Source organism: Stenella coeruleoalba (assembly GCF_951394435.1).
Source record: "Stenella coeruleoalba genome assembly, chromosome: 20".
Taxonomy (NCBI): domain Eukaryota; kingdom Metazoa; phylum Chordata; class Mammalia; order Artiodactyla; family Delphinidae; genus Stenella; species Stenella coeruleoalba.
In genome coordinates, this window is record NC_137166.1 from 43,717,962 (window position 1) to 43,745,010 (window position 27,049).

At 38.7% G+C, this 27,049-nt stretch overlaps 1 long non-coding RNA gene across 1 annotated transcript; it reads left to right on the forward strand.

Annotated features, from left to right (window-relative positions):
- The first annotated feature begins 1,368 nt into the window (after positions 1 to 1,368).
- On the forward strand, positions 1,369 to 25,108 carry LOC307178641. Its single transcript, XR_013825246.1, has 4 exons — positions 1,369 to 1,466; positions 2,539 to 2,639; positions 9,525 to 9,651; positions 24,932 to 25,108. It is a non-coding gene; the product is annotated as an uncharacterized lncRNA (long non-coding RNA).
- Positions 25,109 to 27,049: the final 1,941 nt, after the last annotated feature.

Consider the following 27,049-nt stretch of genomic DNA (forward strand, 5'->3'; position numbering starts at 1 on the left):
CCCGTAATCCAACATAAGAGGTGAAGGAAATTCCCAAGATGGTCATGTGCTGGTTATTCATTTACTGTGTTTCAGTCCCACACTGAACCTTCTATATGGTTCTCTGTAATGCTGGGATTGGGACTCTGCACACTACAATTCCCAGGCTCCTTTGTCAGCTGGCTTCTTTTTATTTATTCACTGATAAATCGAACATACTCATTAATTAACTCTACAGTGGAGAAATCTTATGGACACCATTTAAACTATAAGTAATAAAACCTGGGACTTTCCTGGTGGTCCAGTGTTTAAGACTCTGCGCTCCCAATGCAGGGGGCACTGGTTCCATCCCTGGTCCGAGAACTAAGATCTGGCGGGTGGGGGGTGGGGGGAGGAAGTTAACATTACCAGTAATGGAACATATTGACATTGCGTGTCTCCTGATAAAATAAACCAAGAAGAGCGTAGCATCATTTATGGGATTTTCCTCCCCAAAATGTATAAATGATCAGGACACATCAGGTAAACCCAAATTGAAGAACATTATACAAAATAACTAATCTGTACTCTTTGAAAATGTTAAGATTGTGAACAGGTGGAATAAACAGAAAACAAATAGTAAGGTGGCAGATTTAAACCCAAATATTTTAGTAGTTTCACTGTAGAGGAGAGTGTCTATACTTGAGGGTCTGGGACAGATAAAACCAAGCATCTCGTAATAAATTACTTTGCAATCTTCCTTCTTGCTTTAAAAACATGTTGAACTTGCATTCTAAACCATAGTAAAAGTGCCTATTTTAACATAACCCGTTAATGTTGTTTAGCATATAGTAGATTAAAAAAAATTCTGTCAACCTTCAAATAAAATTGATGCCCCATAAAGATACCCTCTTTTATCATTTTACAAAAGCCTAACAGAGGTTAATTTCTGTTACGCAGATACAAGCCTGGTCTCCCAAACAGGTGACACACATTCACATATACACAACACCCAGTCACACCTGCGGTCACAACTCAGCATCTTCAGTAAGCTCTGCCCCGCCCTCTTCCTCACCTGAGTGCAGAGACGCACGCGCTCACACACACTCTTCAAGATCGTGATTTCTTCTCTGTCGCCTCTTCAATACAGTCCAGAAAGAGAAGATTAGGTCCCACCTTCACTCTTACCCTGAGCGCTGCGCGGACCGAGGCCTGGACTCACCCGACGGACAAAGATGAAAAGTGTGTCATCCCCTCTGCATTCCGAGGGCGAACTAGAACCTCCAGAAATCTCCCGGGCCCGGCGGGTTGGGTCACGGGGGTCAGGACCAGCTGAAAAGAATCAGTTCGCTTGCGCCCTGGCCGATTGGCTGCTTTTCTGGCGTGAACTACGTTTCCCAGAGGCTCTGCGACTCGGAGCTGCTTAAGAGGCGAATTTGCGGTCTCGCCTTTTGCTTACGGGCGATAACTGAGCTGACAGAGATGGGTAGGACTGGCAACTCCAGCAGGTATGCCGGCTCCATCTGCGAACTGCTTGGCGTCCGGGGCTTGCGGTTCTGATTGGTGCAGAGAGGCGGTGGATGAGCGCAAACCTAGCTTCCGCGCTGAGAGGAATCGGGGGCCCGTTTTCAGCCTCTGGACTACATTTCCCAGAGAAATCCGCAGGCCCACGCTATGTCCCGCGGTATTTCGCTGCTGAGTTTTGCACAGTGGTGGGGCCGTTGGCTCCGCGGAGTTAGCTGCTGAGGGGCGTTTGGAACCCGGTGCAACTTAGCTACTTTGGACCAGACCGGAACTAGGGAAGGACTAGGGTGAGGAGTTGGGCCCCCGGCCTTTCGTGTCCGGAGCGAGCAGAAGAGAGGAGATCGTGTGTGTGTGTGTGTGTGTGTGTGTGTGTGTGTGTGTGTGTGTGTGTAATTGTTACAGTGTGTCTTCGCAGTGTGTGATGGAGACAGTATGTGGTGATCACTCTGGGTGATGGAGTGGGGTGCTTGTGACTGTACGTGTTCCCAGAAAGGGTATGTGATTGTTACTACATTGTGCGCCATTGTGGGGGATGTAGAGGGCAGGTGACTGCATTTGGAACTGTGTGTCCCGGTAATGGGTGTGTGATTGTTTGAATGTGTGCAGCACCGTGTGCCTAGGATTTGGAGGTCTGAGACTGTGGTGTCAGGCGCCTGTGACTGTGCAGGTGCAACTAATATGACCTTAGTGTGTGGGTGCGGGGAGTCCTGTGGCTGTGCGATAGAGACCTTGTGTGTCCCTTAGGTATGTATGTGGGATTATATGTAACCAGGTGACCTTGTACAGCACTATGTGTGCCATGGTGAGTGGGTTGTGATGGTGCAAGTGTGGCTTCACCACTCCATACCTAGGAGTCATTTGTGAGCCCATGATAGATTGTAGCTCTTTTCCTGTAACTGCATTGGGCTGGATTCTTCAGTCTTCCCTGACCTTCCTCTGTATGTGTGTGTGGGTGGAGAGGGGCTGGAGAAAGTGTGGGATCCCAAGAAAAGCTGGAGAAAGTGTGGGATCCCAAGAAAAGCTAAGTGTCTCATCAGTTTCTTCTTTTTTCCTCAGTTACCTCACTAAGAGGAAAGAATGGTTTCTGAACATCCAAAAGTCAAGATCAAAGTGCTTTGGGATTTTTTCTTTCTTCCCTGAAATCTTTGTTTTTCAAGGTATATATATTTTTTCCTCTTCTGACAATTCCTGACTACCAAAAGCCCATTCAAGAGACCTTGTCCTTAGTACTTCCCATTTGGATACATAATGGAGGCCTTGGGGTTAGACCCAGAGACCCAGTTTCCTATATGTCCCCTCCGTCTTAGTATTAATTCGGCAGTTTCTCCTGTGTGCCATATCTCCTCTAAGATCTCTGCTGGCCTAGTGAGGCAAATACAGAGGCTTCATCATAACAACTGAATTGTTGAAAATAAGATGAGTGCATATGTGGCACACACCATACCACACACCAAGCAAAAGCCATGCAGCTTATGGGTTGCTTTTGGTTAGTCTCAGTCCAAACAGGTGATAAGATCTTTCACTTTGCCAATATTTTTGGAGTAGGAATGACATGGGGGCTTGATCAAAGAGTTCTATACCAATAGGACAAGGGATTTGCCAGGTAATTTGTGAGTAAATACTTGGACCAGTTTCCAGGTCTATTTTGAATTAAATTCTCAAATGGTTCTCGTTGGAGTTCTCAATCTGGAATCCATGGACTCCATCACCAGATATCTAAAGGGAAGGAGGACTGGAATGAAATTCACTAAGGGTTACAAAAATGGTAGAACCACGGATAGATCTAAAAGCAGAGACTACAACACTTTGGGACAACCTTTGAGATAATAAAATCCAAAATTACTTTTCACAAATAGGGAAATTTTAAGTAAATCCCAATATAAGGTGGCATTTTATGCAGCTAAGTAAAAATATGTTTGAGATAGAACATATCCATTTTCATTATTATGACTAACATTAAGCAATTTAAAATAAATAGAAGGGCTTCCCTGGTGGCACAGTGGTTAAGAATCTGCCTGCCAATGCAGGGGACACCGGTTCGAGCCCTGGTCTGGGAAGATCCCACATGCCGCGGAGCAACTAAGTCCATGTGCCACAACTACTGAGCCTGCACTCTAGAGCCTGCAAGCCACAACTACTGAAGCCCGCATGCCTAGAGCCCGTGCTCCACAACAAGAGAAGCCAACGCAGTGAGAAGGCTGCGCACCGCAATGAAGAGTAGCCCCCACTCGCTGCAACTAGAGAAAGCCTGCGCACAGCAACGAAGACCCCACACAGCCAAAAATAAATAAATAAAATTTAAAAATAAAATAAATAGAAAGTACTCAAGAAATTGTATAGTTAAATCTCCTCCCTATTTTTTTAGGAACAGAAGTTATTTGTAAAAGGGCCAAAGGAATGTGAGGTCCTCAAAATGAAGAAGCTTTAGAGCTGTCAGTTGAAGCTCAGTAAATACCAAACCAATTCTTAGCTAGAGTCAAGCTCTTCAGAAGCTCCCTGGAGATACACATGAAGGAAAATAGATGTCTTAAAGGGAAGATTATGAATAATAGGGGAAACTTCCCAATTAGTAGAACTATGTTTCCTTACTTCTCTATTATCACATCCTTGAAGAAGTTCCTCTGGACAGGATTTATCCATTTGTCCTCCCCAGCCACTCATGGATTTGACCACATCCATGAATACTTCCTTCTTCTGAAATGACAAAAACTTTTTTCTTCTCCAGAGGCCTGTGCCCCCGTAGTGCCCTGGTGGGGGTGGCCATGAAGGGGCAAAGAGGGGATATAAGATGATCAAAACATTGTAGGTGGACAGCATGTATCAAATTGCTTAGGCAATGCTGGACATTTTAAACTTCACGTAGCACTTAATTAGATTATCAAACATCCACAGTTTGGAATTCTAGCTAGACTTAATTTATTCTTGGGAGCAAGGGGGGCAGTTCCACATAGTGGAGAGAAAGGTGATAGGCCTGTGCCCAGCTGAGTGAGGGCGACTCGGAACTTGAAAGCCTTGCATGTACAAGTTCAGCTGGTCCTCATCTAGGCCACAGGCATCTCTCCTTTGATGTTGCAACAGCCTATTAACTGATCCCCCTACTTCTTTCATTGCCTGCCTAACATTCCTTCTTAACACAGCGGCCAGGGTGATTCTTCCAAAATGTAAGTCATCACTACCTGGCTTAAAACTTTCCGTGGCTGCCCATCTCACTCAGAGTAAAAACCAAAGTTTCTACAATGGCTTACACAGCCCAATGTAATCTGGCTCTCGGCTGCCTCTCTGACTTGATTTTCTATATATTTTTAGGTAACTTAATTCTGCCCCCTCTGCTTTTGAACTTGCTGATTCCCCTGCCTGGCATTTTCTTGCTCCTGATATCTGCATCATTACTCTTTCACTTCTTCAAGACTTTGCTCACCTGTCACCAAATTGGAGAACCCTTCTTTGACCACCCTACATAAAATAGCATCTCAACAAGTGCACTTCCTATCTCCCTTATACTGTTTTATTTTTTCATAGCTCTTATTACCATTTTTTAACTGAGATATAATTGACGTAAAACATATTAGTTTCAGGTGTAAAACATAATGATTCAATATATGTATATATTATGAAATGATCACCTCAAAAAGTCTAGTTAACATCCATCACTGCAGATAGTTACAAACGTTTTTCTTGTGATGGGAACTTTTAATATCTAATCTCTTAGCAACTTTCAATATATAATATAATACTATTAACTATAGTCACCATGTTGTACATTACATCCCCAGGACTTACTTTATAACTGGAAGTTTGTACTTTCTGACCAGTTTCACCCATTTTTGCTTCCCCCCCCATCTCTGGCAACCACCAGTCTAGTCTCTGCATCTATGAATTTGGTTTTTTGTTTTGTTTTTAGATTCCACATATAAGTGAGATCATATGGTATTTGTCTTTCTCTTGTTTCACTTAATGTAATGCCCTCAAGGTCCATCCATGTTGTTGCAAATGGCGAAATTTCATTCTTTTTTATGGCTGAATAACATTCCATTGTGTGTGTGTGTGTATATATGTATATATATATATCACAATTTCTTTATCTGTTGATTCACTGATGGACACTTAGGTTGCTTCCATATCTTGGCTATTCTAAGTAATGCTGCTATGAACATGTGGATGCATGTATTTTTTCAAGTTAGTGTTTCTGTTTTCTTCAAATAAATACCCAGAAGTGGAATTGCTTGATCATATGGTAATTTAAGAAAAAATTTTTTTTGAGGAACCTCCATACTGTTTTCCATAATGGCTGTGCCAATTTACATTCTCATCAATGACGCACAAGGGCTCCCTTTTCTCCACATCCTCACCAACATTTTTTGTTTTTTTAACAGTAGCCATTCTAATAGGTGTGTGAGGTGAAATCTCATTTTTTTAAATAAAGCATTTAAATTTATTTATTTATTTAGGCTGTGCTGGGTCTTCGTTGCTGTGCACGGGCTTTCTCTAGTTGCGGCGAGCGGAGGCTACTCTTCGTTGCATTGTGCGGGCTTCTCATTGCAGTGGCTTCTCTTGTTACGGAGCACAGGCTCTAGGCACGTAGGCTTCAGTAGTTGTGGCACGCGGGCTCAGCAGTTGTGGCTCGCAGGCTCTAGAGCACAGGCTCAGTAGTTGTCGTGCACGGGCTTAGTCGCTCTGTGGCACGTGGGATCTTCCCGGACGAGGGCTCAAAGCCGTGTCCCCGGCTTTGGCAGGCGGATTCTTAACCACTGCGCCATGAGGGAAGTCCCAACATCTCTTTATCTAGAAACTTCCTTGCCTAACTGAGCTTCATCTATGAACCCATCTCAGGTCCTCCCATTCTGTCAGGGAGCGAGTGATGGCACCCAGCAGCAGGGTCTTGTCCCTTAGTATCCCACGCTTTTCTTTTTTTTTCTTTATTGAAGTATAGTTGATGTACAATATAAGTTACAGGTGTACAACATGATTCACAATTTTTAAAGGTTATACTCCATTTATAGTTATTAATATTGGCTATATTTCCTGTGTTGTACAATATAGCCTTGTAGCTTATTTTACACATAATAGTTTGTACCTCTTAATCCCCTACCCCTATATTATCCTTCCTCCCTTCCCTCTCCCCCACTGATAACCACTAATTTGTTCTGTATATCTGTAAGTCTGCTGCTTTTTTTAAAAATTATATTCACTAGTTTGTTGTATTTTTTAGATTCCACATATGAGTGATATCCTACAGTATTTGTCTTTCTCTGTCCAACTTATTTCACTTAGCATAATACCCTCCAAGTTCATCCATGTTGTTGCAGATGGTAAGATTTCACTCTTTTTTATGGCTGAATAGTGTTCCATTGTGTGTGTGTGTGTGTGTGTGTGTGTGTGTGTGTCCACGACAGATGAATGGATAAAGAAGATGAGGTATGTGTATATATGTATATAATAGTGTTGCTATGAACACTGGGGTACATGTATATTTTCGAATTAGAGTTTTCATCTTTTCCAGATATATGCCCAGGAGTGGGACTGCTGGATCCTATGGCCATTCTATTTTTAGTTTTTTGAGGAACCTCCATACTGTTTTCCATAGTGGCTGCACCAGTTTACATTCCCACCAACAATGTAGGAGGGTTCCCTTTTCTCCACACCCTTTCCAGCATTTGTTATTTGTAGATTTTTAAAATTATGGTGTGAGGTGATTCCTCATTGTAGTTTTGATTTGCATTTCTCTAATAATTAGCAATGTTGAGCATCTTTTCATGTGCCTGTTGGCCATCTGTATGTCTTCTTTGGAAAAATGTCTATTTAGGTCTTCTGTCCATTTTTTGACTGGGTTTTTGTTGTTGTTGTTGTTGAGTTGTGTGAACTGTTTGTGTATTTTGAAAATTAAGCCCTTGTTGGTTGCATCATTTGCAAATATTTTCTCACAGTCTGTACGCTGGTTTTATCATTTAGTTTGTGGTTTCCTTTACCGTACAAAAACTTGTAACTTTGATTAGGTCCCATTTATTTATTTTTGGTTTTATTTTTATTGCCTTGGGAGATTGACCTAAGAAAACATTGGTACAATTTATGTCAGAGAATGTTTTGCCTGTGTTCTCTTCTAGGAGTTTTATGGTGTCCCGTCTTATATTTAAGACTTAGCCATTTTGTATCTCATTGTGGTTTTGATTTGCATTTCCCCTATGGTTAGCCGATGTTGAGCATCTTTTCATGTGCCTGTTGGTCATCTTCACGTCTTTGGATAAACGTCTATTCAGTTCTTCTGATCATTTTTTAATCGGCTTTTTTTTTTTTTAAACGTTGAGTTCTATGAGCTGTCTATATATTTTGGATATTTACTCCTTATTGCTCATATCATTTGCAAATATTTTCTCCCATTCTGTAGGTTGTCTTTTCGTTTTGTTGATGGTTTCCTTTGCTGTGCAAAAGCTTTTAAATTTAATTAGGTCACATTTGTTTATTTTTGCTTTTATTTCCTTTGCTTTAGGAGACAGATCCAAAAAAATACTGCTGTGATTTATGTCAAAGAGCGTTCTGCCTATGTTTTCCTCTAGGAGTTTTATTGTTTTTGGTCTTACATTTAGGTCTTAATCCACTTTGAGTTTATATTTGTAAATAGTATAGGAGAATGTTGTAAATTCATTCTTTTACATGGAGCTGTCCAGTTTTCCCATCACCATTTATTGAAGAGACTGTCTTTTCTCCATTGTATATTCTTGCCTCCTGTGTCACAGATTAATTGACCATAAATGTGTGCACTCTTTTTTCTATTCTAGCATCCCATTCTTTTCTAACAGTGTTCCCATTTGTATGCAGTGCTCTATGATGGAGCCTAAATACATTCCACTGGGCCTCCCATATCAGAATTGTGGTTTTTTTTTTTTCGGATTCAGAATTGTGGTTTCATGAAGTGGAAATGATTGTTGAATGGGATAACTCATCTTTACAGGCCTGTTTATTTTTCGTTAATTTTTGAGTTCCCCTTTAAAAAAATATGAAGTATTTCTTACTACAAAAGAATAATAGAACACTCATGTACTTAACACATAGAATAGGAAGGCCTATTGAAGACCCTTTTGTACACTGCCCTCCCTCTCAACATGTAACCTGTAAAGAAAATTTTGTAGTCATCATTCTCTTGCTTTTCACAATTGTTTTACTATTTATCCCTAAACAATATACTGTTAGCTTTTCTATAGTTTTGAACTTTTTAACAAGTAAGACTAGTCAGATGCATAAGTTTTTGAGAATTTTAGACTTTCAAAGCTGTAAAGGAACTTAGAGATCTTGTTCGATCTCAATATCCAAAATAATGGAATGGTTATGTCTTGCCTTCCTAAGATGAAAGATATATCCAGTTAAAAAGAGTTTATTAAAGAACTTGCATTATAAGGAAAAATACTTATGATACTTTCTGAAAATGATGATTCTTAGTATTTGGTGTACACTTTAATTAGATCAAAGTCCTATTATGTGCAACAGAGGTTTTGCTTGTTTGTTTGGTAAATATTTTAGAAAGATTCTGACTTTTTCCTTTAAGAAGTAAGAAGAAAAAAAGGGAAAGGAGGAGCTCATATTTAAGAGTTTATTGTAAGTAGTAATTAGCATGTCAGATGTTCACTATACAGTTCTTTCAACTTTCTGTATGTTTGAAAGTTTCCACAATAAAAATATTGGTAAGTCAGGGATGATCATTAAAATAAATAGTAATTTTCCAGGCCTACAGGTTACTGTGTGTTTTTCTACTCTATTTCATTATTTGGGAAACTGTAAATAAATGTGTGTTTTGTTCATTCCTAGCCCTAGCCGTGGGATAATGGGAATGTCTCACTGTATGAAGGAGGTGTGTCTACAGCAATAGGAATATTCAAGAAGATGGAGGCACTTTGTTCTAATTACACTAATTTTTTTACTCTACCCTATCTTTGGCTTAACCCATTTGCTCAGTGTATTTTCTCCATCCCTCAGTGTCCTTTTCCATCTCTTCTTTGATCTGAAAGACATTTCCTTTAATTTTAACAGTACTACATGTTTTGTCATTTTAGGGGTTGGTGATGTTCAGGGATGTGGCTGTAGACTTCTCTCAGGAGGAGTGGGAATGCCTGGACTCTACGCAGAGGGATTTATATAGAGATGTAATGATGGAGAATTACAGCAACCTGGTCTTACTAGGTAAGGATTTCTTTTATTTATTAGTTTAATTTAATCTACTTTTGGCTGCCCTGGGTCTTCGTTGCTGTGTTGTGGGCTCTCTCTAGTGGTGAGCGGGGGCTACTCTTCGTTGTGGTGCACGGGCTTCTCATTGCGGTGGCTTCCCTTGTTGCGGAGCATGGGCTCTAGGTGCGCGGGCTTCAGTAGCTGTGGCACGCAGGCTCAGTAGTTGTGGCGCACGGGCTCTAGAGCACAGGCTCAGTATTTATGATGCACGGGCTTAGTTGTCCCGCGGCATGTGGGATCTTCCCGGACCAGGGATTGAACCCGTGTCCCCTGCATTGGCAGGTGGATTCTCAACCACTGTGCCACCAGGGAAGTCCTAGGTAAGGATTTCTATTCCCAAATAACTTGTGAATTTTGGGTGTATTTTCAATTGTCTGGGTGGGTTTCTACCTATTTCCTTGGGAATTATTTTGTACATTGTAGATTCGGAGATGAGCAGCACTTTGTGGTACCTTTATCTTCTCCTTGCTTTACACCTTCCTCTTGTCCTTCATGTTGTTGCCTGTTTTCTTAAGGACTGGGTTTGAATTCAGGAACAGCATGATTATGTCTTCTTATTTTTTCTTACAAACAGGACTCTCTATTCCTAAGCTTGATGTGATTTTCTTATTAGAGGAAGGGAAGGAGCCCTGGATGGTTTCAAGGAACATGGTGGGAGGATGGTGCCCAGGTGATTAGATTGAATAGGTAGGGAAAGGCACTGCAGCTAGGAACCCAGCTGGTGGGACTTCCTTGGTGGTCCAGTGGGTAAGACTCCGCTCTCCCAATGCATGGGGCCCGGGTTCGATCCCTGGTTGGGGAGTTAGATCCCACATGCATGCTGCAGCTAAGAAGTCTGCATGCCGCAACTAAAAATCTTGCATGCTGCAACTAAAGATCCCGCATACCACCAAGAAGATCCTACATGGTGCAACTAAGACCCGGCGCAGCCAAAATAAATAAATAAATATTTAAAAAAAGAACCCAGCTGGTGAGGGAGGCAGCACCTTAAAAGTATAGATTGAGGAATCTCTTCCTTGAAGGCCTATCCAAGGGTTGTGAAGAAAAGCCCTAAAACACGTGGAAAAATGTAAAGCCCTTCCCTTTTACCCCCACCTGTGCTCTCTGTGCTATTCATCTGTCATAATTCCCTCCAATTTTAAAGCCCTTTTTCTTTAAGAGCCATTTTATATCATATAACTTAGATCCACTTCTTTCCCTTTTTTAAACTCATGTGTTTTTGAAAAAAATCTTCTGAAATGCATTTTTAAGCCCTACTGTTCATTTTTCCTACTGAACTTTGAATTTTTTTCCCTCTGACTAGTTTTTTTTTTTTTGCGGTAGGCGGGCCTCTCACTGTTGTGGCCTCTCCCGTTGCGGAACACAGGCTCCAGATGCGCAGGCCCAGTGGCCATGGCTCACTGGCCCAGCCGCTCCACGGCACGTGGGATCTTCCCGGACCAGGGCACGAACCCATGTTCCCTGCATCGGCAGGCAGACTCTCAACCACTGCGCCACCAGGGAAGCCCCCTCTGACTAGTTTTGCTTTGATGCAGCAATTCCATGCATTAAAAGATATTCATTTACTTTTAATCAACATTTATTGACTTAAAATAATGTTCTAATTGTAAGATAGAGATGATTTCATTTTTTTTCACAGAACATTACAAATGTGTTTAAATTTTTTTCTTTTTTACTTTATTACGGACAGAGGAATGGACGTCCCATGAATTCGTGCCCGAGCTTCAGCAGTTATTAACATGTTTTCAATCTTATTTCATCTATCCTCATTGACCTCTGCATCCCCCACCCTTGAAGTATTTTAAAGCAAGAGCCAGATATCATACGTTTAAATACTATTAAATATATGTTGCTTTTCACAGTTTCTTCTATTTAAAATTACTACTCTGATGCATCTTTATTTAGATGGATATTTTCATATTTGATGATCAGATATGAGATTCCTGGGCCAAAAAAGTTTAAACCCTTTAAAGCTCCTGATATTCTAGCACAGAAATGCATGATCCAGGGAAGCTGACTTTTTAATTTTATTTATATAAATTTTATATAAATTTATACTTTTATTTATAAATATATAAATAAAAGTATAAATATACTTTCTTTTTATGTAAAATTTTGCCATCTTTTCCACTAGATTGTTTAGGTTTATTTTCTTAATAATTAATTAATTTTCAGGAGTTATTTATTTACTTACTTAAAATTGTGTTAAAACAATGAATAACAAATGTATTCCATTTTCACCTTTTTTGAGTGTAAATTCAGTGGCATTAAGTACATTCACATTCTCTTGCAACCATCACTGTATTCATTTCCACAACTTTTTCATCTTCCCAGAATGAAACTATGTACTCATTAAATAATAATTCCAATTCCTCTTCCCCACCAGGGCCTGGCAACCACCATTCTACTTTCTGTCTTTATGAATTTCACTATTCTAGATATCTCATATGAGTTGAATCATACAATGTTTGTCTTTTTGTGTATGGCTTATTTCACTTAGTACCATGTCCTCAAGTTTCATCCATGTTCTGGTATGTGTCAGAATTTCCTTTTTAAGGCTGAATTCTGTTGTATGTATTTACCACGTTTTGTTTATCGATTCATCCATCAGCAGACATTTGGGTTGCTTCCATCTTTTGGCTATTGTGAATAATACTTCTAGGAACATGGATGTACAAATACCTGTTTGAGTCCCTGCTTTCAATTGTTTGGGTATATACACAGAAGTGAAATTGTTGGATCGTATGGTAATTGTCTGTTTAATTTTGTGTATACATACACACACACACACATTTTCTTTATCTATTCATCCATTGATGAACACTTAGGCTGTTTCCATGTCTTGGTTAATGCTGCGGTGAATGTGGGGGTACATATATCTTTTCAAATTAGTGTTTTCGTTTTCCATGGAAAAATACCCAGAAGAAGAATTGTTGGATCATATGTAGTTATATTTTTAATTTTTTGAGGAACCTCCATATGTTTTCCATAGTGGCTGCATCAATTTACATTCCCATCAGTAATGACAAGGGCTCCCTTTTCTCTACATCCTTGACAACACTTGTTATATTCTTTTTTTTTTTTTTTTTTTTTTTTTGTGGTACGTGGGCCACTCACTGTTGTGGCCTCTCCCGTTGCGGAGCACAGGCTCGAGACGCGCAGGCTCAGCGGCCATGGCTCACGGGCCCAGCCGCTCCGCGCCATGTGGGATCTTCCCGGACCAGGGCACAAACCAGTGTCCCCTGCATCGGCAGGCGGACTCTCAACCGCTGCGCCACTAGGGAATCCCGCCCTAGTCTTACTTTTGATTGTGACTTCCTACGCGCCTCAGTTTGAAAAGTGGGAATCTTGAAGGATCTGGGTTCAAAGCATTACTCTAGGAGATTATTTACTAGTTTATACCAGAGACCAGGTCTATTCTTTAATTAATTTCTCAGCTTGAGGTGTCCATGACAGGTAGTGTAAATTTGAACTCCAATCTTATGTGAGGATGGATGTTAATGATTAATTCTCAGGTGAGACTCTTTTTTTTTTCTTTTGCGGTACGCGGGCTTCTCACCGCTGTGGCCTCTCCCGTTCCGGAGCACAGGCTCCGGACGCGCAGGCTCAGCGGCCATGGCTTATGGGCCCAGCCGCTCCGCGGCATGTGGGATCTTCCCAGACCGGGGCACGAACCCGTGTCCCCTGCATCGGCAGGCGGACTCTCAACCACTGCGCCACCAGGGAAGCTCTCTCTTTTTTTTTTTTTGATGGTGGTAGTGGTGGTGAAATCTAGAACCACAGCGGAGGAGAGCAGATTTACCTGTTAGTCCCTTAACTGGCAGGAGACTTTTTCCTAGCCCACCCTTTAACTCTGGGTGTGGCTTCTTTGAAGACCTGCGTTTTATGCTGTAGTCTCAGGTTTCGTTCTTCACTTTGCGTAGTTTGAGACTTAACCTTGTTCCTTCACATGGACATCAATCCACAAAAGCTCTTGGTTTCTGTTGGGATGCCCCACAGCAAGGTGGTTTCAGTTCTCGGGTTTGCTTTGCCACTCCAGTTTCAGTTTTCTTTTCTGTGTTTAGTATGTTTATATTGTTTTTGCTTTTAGGAATTTCCTTTACTTTCTTGAGCGCTCAGTGGCAAGTTTAAAGATACCTTTATTTTGATATATCCAGCATTTAGCAGTTTTGCAACATAAGACTACTTTTCATGATAGATAAAGTGTACCATACTGCTAAAAGCAGAGGTTGCAGTGGGAGAGATGAGGAAGAATGTCAGTACCCGCAGTGTTTGCAAAATACTAGAAACAATCTAAATGTCTCTCAGCATCAGAATAGATCAATAAATCATCCTGTTTCTATTGTATGCTAAATAAAACCATACTGCCATGAAATGAATGAATTATAGCTAATATATCAGGTTAATCATAAAAACAGTCACAGAATACCAGAAGTATGAGGCTATTTATATATAGTGTTCAAATGTTGTCATACTGCACAGTATCTTAAATAAGAATTCACATATATATAGTAAAACAATAATAAAAGGAAAGAGAATGAGAAATACAAATTTCGAAATAGTGGTTACCTGTAGGGTACAGGAAAGCGAGAACAATTTGCTTTGGGAGGGATATTCAAGAAGCATCAATAATATTTGTAATGTTTTATTTTTTAAGCTTAGTAATGGATACCTAGTATTCATTTCATTATTCTTTGTACCTTTTAAATATGTGTATATACAAATGCACAAAACACTCTCATTTGTATGTATTTCTTAACAAAAAATACTTTCTGACTAATGAAGCTAAAAGGAGAGGAATAAGGTGACTAATTGGGATGCTGTGTTAGTAATTCACACATAAGATGATGATAGGTTAGACTAGGGGTCAGCAAACTATGTATGGCCTGTGAGCCAGCTGCCTATTTTTTGTAAATAAAGTTTTATCAGAACATAGCCACACCTATTCACTTATGTGTTGTCTTTGGCTATTTTTGCACTACAGTGGCCAAGTTGAGTAGTTGCAATGGGGACTGTGGCTTGCAGGCCTAAAATATTTACTCTCTGGCCCTTAAAGAGAAAATTTGCTGATGCTTATGATGTTAACAGTAGAAATGTTGAGAAAATGATTAGATTCAGGATTTTTTTTTAAGGTTAAGCCAGAAGGATCAATAGTAGCTGGCTATGTGAGCTTCTGGCAGAGTGGAGAGGGTAGAGCTGGGAATCACCAGCAGATGGATAATTTATTAAGCAATAAGACTGAAAGAGATCACTTGATAAATGAGTGAAATATTGAGAGGAGAAGAGTATCAAAGACTGTTTTCTGAGCCATTCTTCCACTTAGAAGTCAGGAAAGGAGAATGGTCCTGGTTTTCCCAATTATGGAGTTTTCCAGAATGTGGGACTTTTCAGTGCTAAAACCAGGACAATCCCAGGCAAACTGAGATGGTTGATTACCCTAGATGGTATCTAAAAGGAGAATGAGAAAGACTGGTGAGCAAAGTAGAAAATGACCAAGGTAAGTATGGATGTACCAGTAGATAAACTGTCACACATTACTGGAAGAACAGTAACTGACCACTAGAGTTAACAAAAGGGAGGGTTTTGGTGGTCTTAGAAAGAGTGTTTTTTCAGTGGAGTTATGAAACAAAAATCATTCCTGATTGAAATGGCTTTAAAAAAAGTGGAAGAGAATTCTGGGAAAATGGTGGCTGTGAATATGTAATGTTTTTGCTTTCCTTGAATCCTCCCCATCTCCCACCAAACAAAACAAACAAACCAAATAAGAGAGAAACTAAAAGAGCAAAATACAAATCCACAGGTAACATCTACATCAAAGCTAAGTGACAAGTCACCCCCTCAAACCCTATAAGAAGATTAACTGGGAATAAACTGACAGCCCTAAGATCCTTTTGGTGTCTGCAGTTTTTATGGGATGAAGTAGAAATAAAAGCAAGGGAATATCTGACAGCTCTGAGAAGAAGAGAACCCTCAAATCATAAATCTACTCACTAGAAAGTACAGCAGCAGCTGAAACTGGAAGTCATCCTTCTATAGGCAGGTATGTGAAAGGTGAATACAGCACAGCTAAAGTCTGGGCCTCTTAAACTCTAGAATCCAAACTACAGATGCCTTTCAGGACAACATCTACTACTCAGGAGACATTTCTGGTAGTAGAATCCAAATTAAACAACAGGACAGGGATGATAGTGGCAAAGGAAGAAGGTGGTCTAGATAAAAGTTGGGGAGGGGAGCAGAGGAGGCATATTTCAGGAAGTGTTTAAGACTACAGTTTTGAGCACTCATAGAAAACCACGAAGAGGGACCTTCAATGCTACAAAGCTATAAACTCTACCCTGGTCCAATTTTTTCTCCTAAATGTAGAATAACACCCATCTCAATTAAAAATGAGTAAGAATTAAAATGGAATATTAAAAAGTATTCAGTTACCATATTATCCAGCAATACCATTTCTGGGCATATACCCAAAAGAATTGAAAGGAGGGGCCCAAACAGATATTTGTACACCTATGTTCATAGCAGCATTATTCACAATAGCTAACATGAGGGAGCAACCAAGATGTCCATCAACAAATGAATGGATAAACAAAAATGTAGTATAAACAGACAATGAAATATTATTCAGCCTTAAAAAGGAAGGAATACTGACACATACCACAACATGGATGAAGCTTGAGGACATTATGCTAAGTGAAATAAGCCAGTAACAAAAAGACAAACTGATTTAATTTTCTAAGGTATCTAGAGTACAGACTTGGAGAGAGACTTTGTTTAGTGGGCACAGAGTTTCAGTTTTGCAAGATAAAAAATTTCTCAAGATTGGTTGCACAACAATGTGAGAGTTTCAGTTTTGCAAGATAAAAAAAATTCTCACGATTGGTTGCACAACAATGTGAATATACTTAACACTAGTGAACTGTACACTTAATGGTTAAGATGGTAAATTTTATGTTATGTATATTTTACCACCATTAAAAAGAAAAGGATGATGGGCCAAAAAAAGTGTCAATACAAATGAAAGCATAAAATTGGAAACAGAGGAATGAAAAACAGGTTGCACATAGAAGACAAATAATAAAATAGTAGACCTGAATCCAAACACATCAATAATTACATTAAATGCCAATGGACTAAATACACCAATTAAAAGACAGAGAATGTCCAAATGGATAAAAATTCATGACTGAAGTGTGTGCTATTTTTGAGAAACTCACTTCAAATATAGGTAGATTAAAAGGATAGAAAAAGATACATTAAGCAAACACTAATAAAAAAGAACTGGAATGGTAATATTAACAGGAAACAAAGACTAGAGAGCAAAGAAAATCACCAGGGATAAAGAGGGACATTACATAATGATAAAAGGGTCAATTCACTGAGAAGACATAATAATTCCCAATGTGTATACCTAACAAGAGAGCTCCAAAATATATGAAATAAAAACTGACAGAACTGAAAGGAGAAATAATTAAATCCACAATTTTATATAGACTCCAACATGCCTTTCTAAGTAATTGATAGAACTAGTAGACAGAAAATCAGCAAGTATATGGAAAAACTAAATAATGCAATCATGCAAATGAATATAGTATACTTTACCCAACAATATTAGCATACACACTCTTTTCAAGTGTGCATAGAACATATCTTGGATCATAAAGCAAACTTTAAAAGAATTGAAACCATACATCTTATGTCCTTTGACATAATGGGATTAAATGAGAAATCAATAACAAAGATAAGAGGCAAACCTCCAAACACTTAGAAATGAAACAAGACACCTCTAAATAGCCTATGAATCAAAGAAGAAGACTTGAACAGACACTTCATCAAAGAGGATATATGGATAGCAAATAAACACATGAGAAGATGTTCAACATCATTAGCCATTGGGAAAATGCATATTAAAACCATGATGAGAAACTAAACACCTATTAGAATGGCTAAAATAAAATATATTGCAATTACTAGGTACTGGCGAGGATACTGAGCAACTGGAACTTTCATACTTTGCTGGAAGGGATGCAAAATGGTACAGTAACTTTGGAAAAGAGTTTAGCAATTTCTTATGAATTTACACATACAAAACCCAGCAATCCTACTCCTGAGTATTTACCCTAGAGAAATGGAAACTTGCATTCACACAAAAGCCTATACAGGGTTATTTGTAGTAGCTCTGTTCATAATTGCCCCAAACTGAAAACAGCCTAAATGTCCTTCAGCATGTGAATGACACATCCATACAATGGAATAGTACTCAGCAGTAAAAAGGAATGAGCTCTAAGTACATAAAGGTACTTGCATGGATCTCAACAGCATTATGCTGAATAGGAAAAAAATCTCTAAACATTACATACTGTATGATTCCATTTATATAACAATCTGGAAATGAAAAAAAATCATAAAGATGGAGAACAGATCAGTGTTTGCCAGAGATTAGGGACTAGGGGAGGGAGGGAGTATAAAGTGATAGCTTGAGGGAGTTTTAGGGGTGATCGAACTATTCTGTATAATTATTGTGGTTATATGAATCTCTACATGTATTAAAATTCATAGAACTATACACAAGAAAGCTTTGCTATGTTAATTTAAATTTTAAAAATTTAAATAAAAGCAATAGGAAAAGATTCTGGTTTAACCTTGCATAAAATTGCTATAAAAGGGATTAAAGGATAAAACAACATTCCTATAGACAATGAGAGGCACACCAGCACGTCATATGTACAAACAGTCATAATGTTTCAAAACTAGCTAAAAATGTCAGAAAATGATAGACACTCTGAAAGAACAATAAAACAGAATTAGAAAAACTCAGATATGAGGCAACTGGAGAAAAAAAAGTTAAAGATGGTGACAGACTCAGGAAAGAATTAGAAATAAAATAAAAAATCATTTCAGAGGTGAAGACCAAACTAGAAGGGAAATAAAAATGAAAATGTGCAACAAATAATGCCTTGGGAGAAACAGGAGATGGAAAGGAGAAAAAATTTCAAAATCAAGAAGAAATTAAGGGCTTCCCTGGTGGCGCAGTGGTTGAGAATCTGCCTGCTAATGCAGGGGACACGGATTTGAGTCCTGGTCTGGGAGGATCCCACATGCCACGGAGCAACTGGGCCCATGAGCCACAACTACTGAGCCTGCACGTCTGGAGCCTGTGCTCCATAACAAGAGAGGCCACGATAGTGAGAGGCCCATGCACCGCGATGAAGAGTGGCCCCCACTTGCCACAACTAGAGGAAGCCCTCGTGCAGAAATGAAGACCCAACACAGCAAAAATAAATCAATTAATTAATTAACTCCTAAAAAATAAAGAAATTAAGAAGGAGAGAAAAAGGATTAGAGAGAAAATGATATAGAAGATAGGCAGTGAGAATCTAACATCTTCATTAAGAGTTCCAATAAGAGTTTAATGGAACAAACAATTGCCAAAAATGACTCAAGATAACTAAAATTAAGAACAAAAGGACTGAAGCCATGTTTTGAAAAATTACACCATGTATCCAGGAAGATCATAACTTTGGCATCCAGACAAAAAGACCAAGTCACTTAAAAGGAAAGGAAAATCAGATTATCATCTGGCCTTTCTACAGCAAAGATTTATTCCAGAAGACAACGTCTATTTTTCTATTTAAGTTATACAAAGACATAAATTTTGAGCTAAGAATTTTTTACCTAGCCAAATTGTTATATATATATATGTAGAAGCTCAAGGAGTATTATTCCTCTAAACCCTTCCCAAGGGATCAAGCCAAAAATGAACTTCAGAAAACAGAAATAGAGAGACATCAACCTAAGGACTGGGTTGAGCATTAAGTATATAATAACCTGTATATGTAATACTAAGTGGTGGTATTAAGGGAGAGAGTATAGTATTATTGCTTAGGTATAGTAGATATATATCGTTATAATTATCTAAGAAGTAGGGTGAGAATGTGAGGGGTATATGAAAAGTACAACAAGCTTGTAAATTACCTTATAGATATTAACAGAGGAAGTAAGTATTTCAAATCAGAGCCTAGGGAAGGGATAAGAAGTTAATAATTATTTTCAATATGTCTCGTATTAGGAAACCAGTAGGTAATAGCAGAGAGAGTAGGAGGACAACAGTTATTATATAAATTTATCAGGATAAAAATAAGCTTTGTAATCAAAAATGTAAACTTGACTAAATATGAAAAGATATGCCTCAAAATAGAGAATAAGTAAAATGGTATACATAAAGACTGTATAGATAAAAGATATGTATGTGTGCATGTTCGAGTGTTTATGTATATCATAAATCAAAATGATAGAACTAAGGCCAAACAGTGATTATACTAAAACATGTTGTTATTTATCTAAAACAGGAAGGATATTGTATTTTTTAAAGTGTTTTTTAGAATAAGACAACAGAGATCCCAAACGACACAATAGAATAGTTGGACTTAATTGATATATATAGAACACTACATCCAAACCACCCCCGCCTCCAGAATACACATTCTTTTCAAGGTGCATGGAACATTCTCTAGGATAGACCACTAGTATGACACAAAACAAGCCTCAACAAATTTAAGAGAATATAACTTATTTCAAGCATCTTTTCTGACCACAATGTCATGAAAGTAGAAATCAACTACAGAAAGAAAAATGAAAAACAACAACAACAAACACCTATTAGACGGAGACTAAACAACATGCTACTAAAAAAACCAATGGGTCAATGAGAAACTCAAAGAGGAAATCAAAAAATACCTCAAGACAAATGACAATGAAGATACAACCATACAAAAATCTATGGGATGAAGCAAAAGCAGTCCTAAGAAGGAAGTTCATAGTGATACAGGCCTTCCTCAAGAAAAAAAAAAAAAACCCAAGAAAAATCTCAAATAAACAACCTAACCTTCCACCTAAAAGAATAGAAAAAGAAGAACAAATAAAACTTAAAGTCAACAGAAGGAAGGAAATAATAAAGATCAAAGAGGAAAAAAATAAAGTGTTTTTTAGTTGTTACTTTATACAAGGAGAGGGAAAATAATGGGATGAAGAGGACTTCTTTCATTATACTTTATTTTGTAGATTTGAGTTGGGAACTATAATAAACATCTTACACAATTATAAAACAAAATTAACTTTAGAAAAACCCCTGAAACCAAAAGAGAAAGGAAACAATTCAATCTAAATGTGTATCCATTGGTTATATACCCTAAGAAGAAAAGACACTATCTAAAAACCCCACCATAATGTTTTTAGTACTCATACTAGTGGTAGCAGTGCTGATATTGTTAGGTTCTGTGGAATAAAATAAATGAGCAATTTAGTTGGAGTCTTTGAAAACTGAGACTGTCAGTACAGGAGAAAGGAAATACAGATGTAAGATTGATAACATTAAATAGAAACCCTGTAGTCCTGAATATGAATTGGAAGGATTATTTTGAACTCAGGCTATATTTTATCTTTAATTACATATCTTAAAGACTAAAAGACACTTAGAGCTAGCAACCAGTCTCATTTACAGACCTCACATGGATCTTGATTCAAACAAACTGAAAAATACACATTTATAATTAGACAACTGGGGAAATAGGAAGACTAACTGGATATTTGATCTTAAAGAATTACTGTAAACTTTAGGTTTGATTACTATATTAATATGCTTTTGCAAAAATGTTCTTGTCTTAGAGATTCATGCTGAAATATTTACAGATGAAATAATAAGATGCCTGGAATTTGCTTCAAATTAATTTATGGATTGGCTGTGAGAAGTGGATGGATAAATAAGAGTGTCTATAAGTTGACAGTTGTTGAAGCTGAGTGATTGTTATATTGGGTTTTTTCCACTTTCAAAAGCTTACATTTTTCTATGGCAAACTATTTTAACACAAAAAAAATAGGAAATGAGACAATGTGTGGATGGTGAGACAATGTGTAGATAGTGTGAAATTTTGTAAAACAGAGGACAAGGAAATGATTGGTAGCTGCCGGGGGTCCTAGAGTCAAGGAAGTTGTTTGTGTGTACATACTTTAAAGGAGATTTTAAGGAGTGTCTTTTGTGCTGATAGGACCAAAACATGAGAGCAGGAAAACTATTTGTGAAGGAGAGAGGATGGGGATTGCAGAAGCATATGCAAGAAAAGGTTATGTCAGAGAAGATAATCTTCAGGATCCAGTTAAGGTATTGGCCTTGGACAGAAGCATTTTATCAGCAGGGGAAACAGATTATTGGAGTTTATGTACAGGTTGGTTGATTTGATTGCATGAGAGAAAATTCTCTCATTCTTACTTTTTTCCCCGCCTTCTTTGTGAAATTATTAATCTGGACATCAGCCAGGAGATAGTTCTGAGATCTTAGGAGAGAAAAGAGGTGGGGGAAATTTTTCAGAGAGTGAGAAAATGAGAAATGTAGCAGAGGTGAGGGGAAATGCTGAGGGTCCATTTGAGTTGTGTGGTTATAAATGTATAGTGAGAATAGTCAATGTGGTTGTGTGTTCCTTATCAGCCATGTTCAGCTACTCAGGTAGAGAAGAACAATAGGCAGAATTGGATTTAATCAGGTTGGGGACATAAATGCAAGACAATAGTTACAATGATGGACTGTGGAATTTAAGCTAGGTAAGGCCATCAGGGATATAATAGTGAAAATTAACATTGCAGATGATTGAGGGCATGAACAAGAGGGTGAATCTAGAATAATTTCCACCCTACTCCTTGAGTTTTGGAAGTCTTTTTGTTTGTCTTCATGCCTCACCCCTTTCACATTCGTCTCCTTTATGACAGAAAATTTTAATGAAATTTTCCACATTCACATTATGAAATTTACATTGATTTTATGAAAAGCATATAGTTCAGGTGCAGGAAAACTTAATATCATTTTCCTTGCTCAGTCCTTGCCCCCCCACCGCCTTTTTTTCCCCTGAATCTTCTTCCATAGTAATAAGAATGATAGAACCACTTTAAAAAATTATTTTATACAGCAGGTTCTTATTAGTTATCCATTTTATACATATTCGTGTACATATGTCAATCCCAATCTCCCAATTCATCCCACCACCACCACAACCCTACCCCCACCACTTTCCCCCCTTGGTGTCCATACGTTTGTTCCCTACATCTGTGTCTCAATTTTTGCCCTGCAAACCAGTTCATCTTAGAACCACATCTTGAACTCTTTATGCCAGGCACTTTACATGCATTATTCCTAATCTTTACAAGCCCAGGGAATAGATATTTCTATATCTATTGTTATATGAAGAAATGGTGACTGAGATAGGTAAAAGTACTTTGTCTACACAGAAAGGTAATCATCAGCAGAGCTAGGGTCTGAGATCCTGGTCTGTCTGAATCCTGTGTTCTCACTAAATCCTCACTAAATCTCATCATTACTCTTTCTTTTACTCTGAACTATTTCTCAGCTTTTACTGTCAAATCACTCATTGCTAGAGACTGCCTGAGTTCTCTTCTATATTATTTCAAGGACAATCTTTATAGCATTAGCACCAAATAATAGTTTTATTAGAGTCACAAAACATACCATACTGTAGTCAGAGGAATATTTGTGTTGTAAACTTTCTATACTCACTCAGCATTTTAGAATATTCTGTCTGTTCCATTATCTAGATTTCCATTCTCCATCATTTCCTTCAGTTTACATTCAGCATACCCTTTGTTATAGAGTTTCTAGTCGTCCAGTCTACCCACCTCATTCTACCAAATAGTGATCCTAGTCTCCCAAAATTCTCAAGTCTCTTTGCTTAATATGCTTCAAACCTGTTATAATGCCTGGGAAGAAATAGTTTTCTGGGAAGTACAAATATAGTGGTTTTGGACATAAAGGAGGGAAGGGAAGCCCAGAGAAAGGGCCTGGAGGAACAAAATAGATTGTATATTGGATGGAAGGTTGAGTAATACTACAAATTCAAGTGAAGGGTAAAAGAAAAGGCACCTCAGTATAGTATGGTATAGATAGTCATAACTACACATAAATGGCAATGAGCACTGGTAGAAGTAAAGGGAGAAACAATTGGATAGATAGGTGGTTAGGTATATATAATATCATTTTTCTATTTGCATCATTTAATAACCCAGTTTTGGTTGTGATTTTGTTTTAGTTTCTGAGGGAAGTAGTGAAGTAAAGAGCTTATGAAGTAAAGAGCTTATATTATCCTTTCAGTGATGTGAGAGAGATTAAAATCAGGGATAGATGTTTAGAACTATTCTGTAATTAAGTATAAGTATAAATGATTGTTATAATCCTTAAATTCTTCCCTACTTCCATATCTGCACAGTATTTCCTTTTATCCCTACAATAATCCCCTTTCATTCATCCAGTGATTCATTCATTAAACAATTATCTATGGAACACCTTTTATGACTAAAATGTTGGTTATTCTGTGTTGGGTGAAACAGCCATTGTTCCTGCCCCTTAAGAGCTTTAACATAAAGAAAATAAAAGATTACATATGAATAAGTAAGCGATTGTATAATTATAAAATCCAGAACATTGCGGTGAGAAAATACTATGATGAGATAGAGAATGAAGAAGTGAATTTAAATAGGGTTGTCTAGCTCAAACTTTCTAAGGAAGTGACTTTTCACCTGAGACTTGAAGTCAGCTGTGAAAAGAGCTACGTTTAGAGAATTTCTAACAAATTGAACAGTCTGGAAAATTTTGAGAAGGTAAAGTACTTATTTCAGATGCTCAGAAGTGATGAATATTTGGTACATAATGAACACTGGGGAAAAGTGGGTTGAGAAGGTGTTGGATAGGATTTTGGTTGAGATATGTCAAAGATAAGATTATGGAGGATCTCATAAGCTGTGGTAAGGTAATTTGGATTTTATTCTAAGTGCAGTTGGAAACCATTGAAAAATTCTAGGTGGGATTGTTAAATTTTGTGCAACATCAGAATTGGCTGGTTGAATGTATTAAACATAGGAAACCTAAGACCTATTGGTGTAAATTCTTATTTACTTGATTTGAGGTGGTACACTGATATCCAGTCTTTTAGTAGACTATTTATGTGATTCTAATCTACACCTGAATTTGGAAAGTACTGACTTAACCTGTTTTCCTAACAGCCTCTCTCATCTTTCTTAAGTGTTTATGCTTTTGACTTCTTTTTCAAATTGAAGGCCTTGTATACCATCTTCACTTCTTAAGGACATTATTTTCAGTTTTCCCCCCATTTCTACCACAGAAATTTTATTTCCCCCCAAGGAGGAAACACCGTATGTTTACTTTCTGATTATCTTTCAGACTTGGAGTTCAGATGCAAAACCAAGGAATTGTGTCTGCAGAAAGAAATTTATGAAGTAACATCATCCCAATGGATGATAATGGAAACAAGTCATAGACTTGTGGGCTCCAGTATGAGAGATGTCTGGGAATGCAAAGGCCAATTTGAAAGGTGACAGATAAATCAGGAGGGATATTTGGGGCAAGCATTAATGACTTACAAAAAAAATGCCAACTTTCAGCCTACAAACATCTCTTATCCTACATCAGCAAATTTATCCTGGAGAGAAATTCTATAAATTCAAAGAATGTGGGAAAGCCTTTATTTATGGCTCAGGACTTACGGGATGGCATGGAATTCATATTGGTGAGAAACCCTATAAATGTAAGGAATGTGGGAAGGTCTTTAGTCATTTTTCCTATCTTACTGAACATCAGAGAACTCATACTGGTGAGAAACACTATGAATGTAAGGAACGTGGAAAAGCCTTTATTCATGGCTCACATCTTATTCAACATCAGAGAATTCATATAGATGAGAAACCCTATGAATGTTAGGAATGTGGGAAGGCCTTCAGACAATCTGCACACCTTACTCGACATCAGAGAATTCATACTGGTGACCTCACTTGACGTCAGAGAATTCATACTGGTGAGAAACCCTATGGTTATAAGGAATGTGGGAAGGCCTTTAGACTGAATTCACAACTTGATCAACATCAGCGACTTCATACTGGTGAGAAACCTTATCAATGTAGGGAATGTGGGAAGGCCTTTCTTCATGGCTCACAACTTACTGAACACCAGAGAATTCATCCTGCTGTGAAACACTATGAATGTAAAGAATGTGGGAAGACCTTTATTCGTGCCTCACAACTTACTCTACATCAGTGAATTCATACTGCCAAGAAGCCCTATAATTGCAAAGAATGTGGGAAAGCCTTTATCCCCAGCTCAGAACTTGCCTGACATCATAGCATTCATACTTTGGGTAATGACGTGGGCCTGGGACATTGCAGGCCATTAAGCAGGCCCCAGCTGGCAATGTGACAGCCAGTGGGTTTTAGAGCTGCCCATACTGTCACCCATACTCACTAGAGCTCTTCAGCACTGCCACAGCCAACCACTAGATGGCACCATAATTCCATTTCCACCTTGCTGGCAAAAGTTTAGTTTTAAGCAGCCCCTATTAGCTATTTTAAATTTACAAGGGAGCCACATAGGAGGCAGCGTTTATACTTGTTCCATACCCCCACTGTTAAGGCTCTTGAATTAATATCCCTATGCCCAGGCCTGGCCTCTCAAAATACAAGTCAGACTGTTACTGAAAGGGCAACGGAAAGCTTCACATGGGGATGTATGCAATGAGGCTTCTTTGGGATTTTTTTTTTCTTTTTTTGGCTGCGTTGGGTCTTCGTTGCTGTGCACGGGCTTTCTCTAGTTGCGACGAGAGGGGGCTACTCTTTGTTGCGGTGCACGGGCTTTCCACTGCGGAGTCTTCTCGTTGTGGAGCATGCGCTCTAGGTGCGTGGGCTTCTGCAGTTGTGGTGCATGGGCTCAGTAGTTGCGGCTCGCGGTCTCTAGAGTGCAGGCTCAGTAGTTGTGGCGCACGGGCTTAGTTGGTCTGTGGCATGTGGGATCTTCCCGGACCAGGGCTCAAACCGGTGTCCCCTGCATTGGCAGGTGGATTCTTAATCACTGTGCCACCAGGGAAGTCCCTTCTTGGGGATTTTTATATCCCCAATATGATGCCAAGATAGTAACCTCTTTTCTATTCATTGTGCCTCTCATTATCCAACCACATAAATTTCTGTGGCTCCCAACCAACAAAGTTTATGCTGCAAGGTCCTAAATTTGGCTAAAGATTATTACAAACTTAGTTAAGGCCATGGCCTCACCCTTAACCAACTCTGTGACAGCCTGATGGACCATCAGATAACCTCAGCCCCGCAGCTGGACTCATCCTAGATGGAATCTTCCCTGACACCAAGCCCTCATTATACCTTGCTGTCAAAGGTCTCCTCTACCCCAAGACCCTTGCTGCTTTCTCCACTTCTCTTACTTTCCCAATTCAGCCGCAGCCACAACAAACTATTCTCCCTTCTCCTTTAACCCTTTTGCTTTCTGGTTCCCAGAACT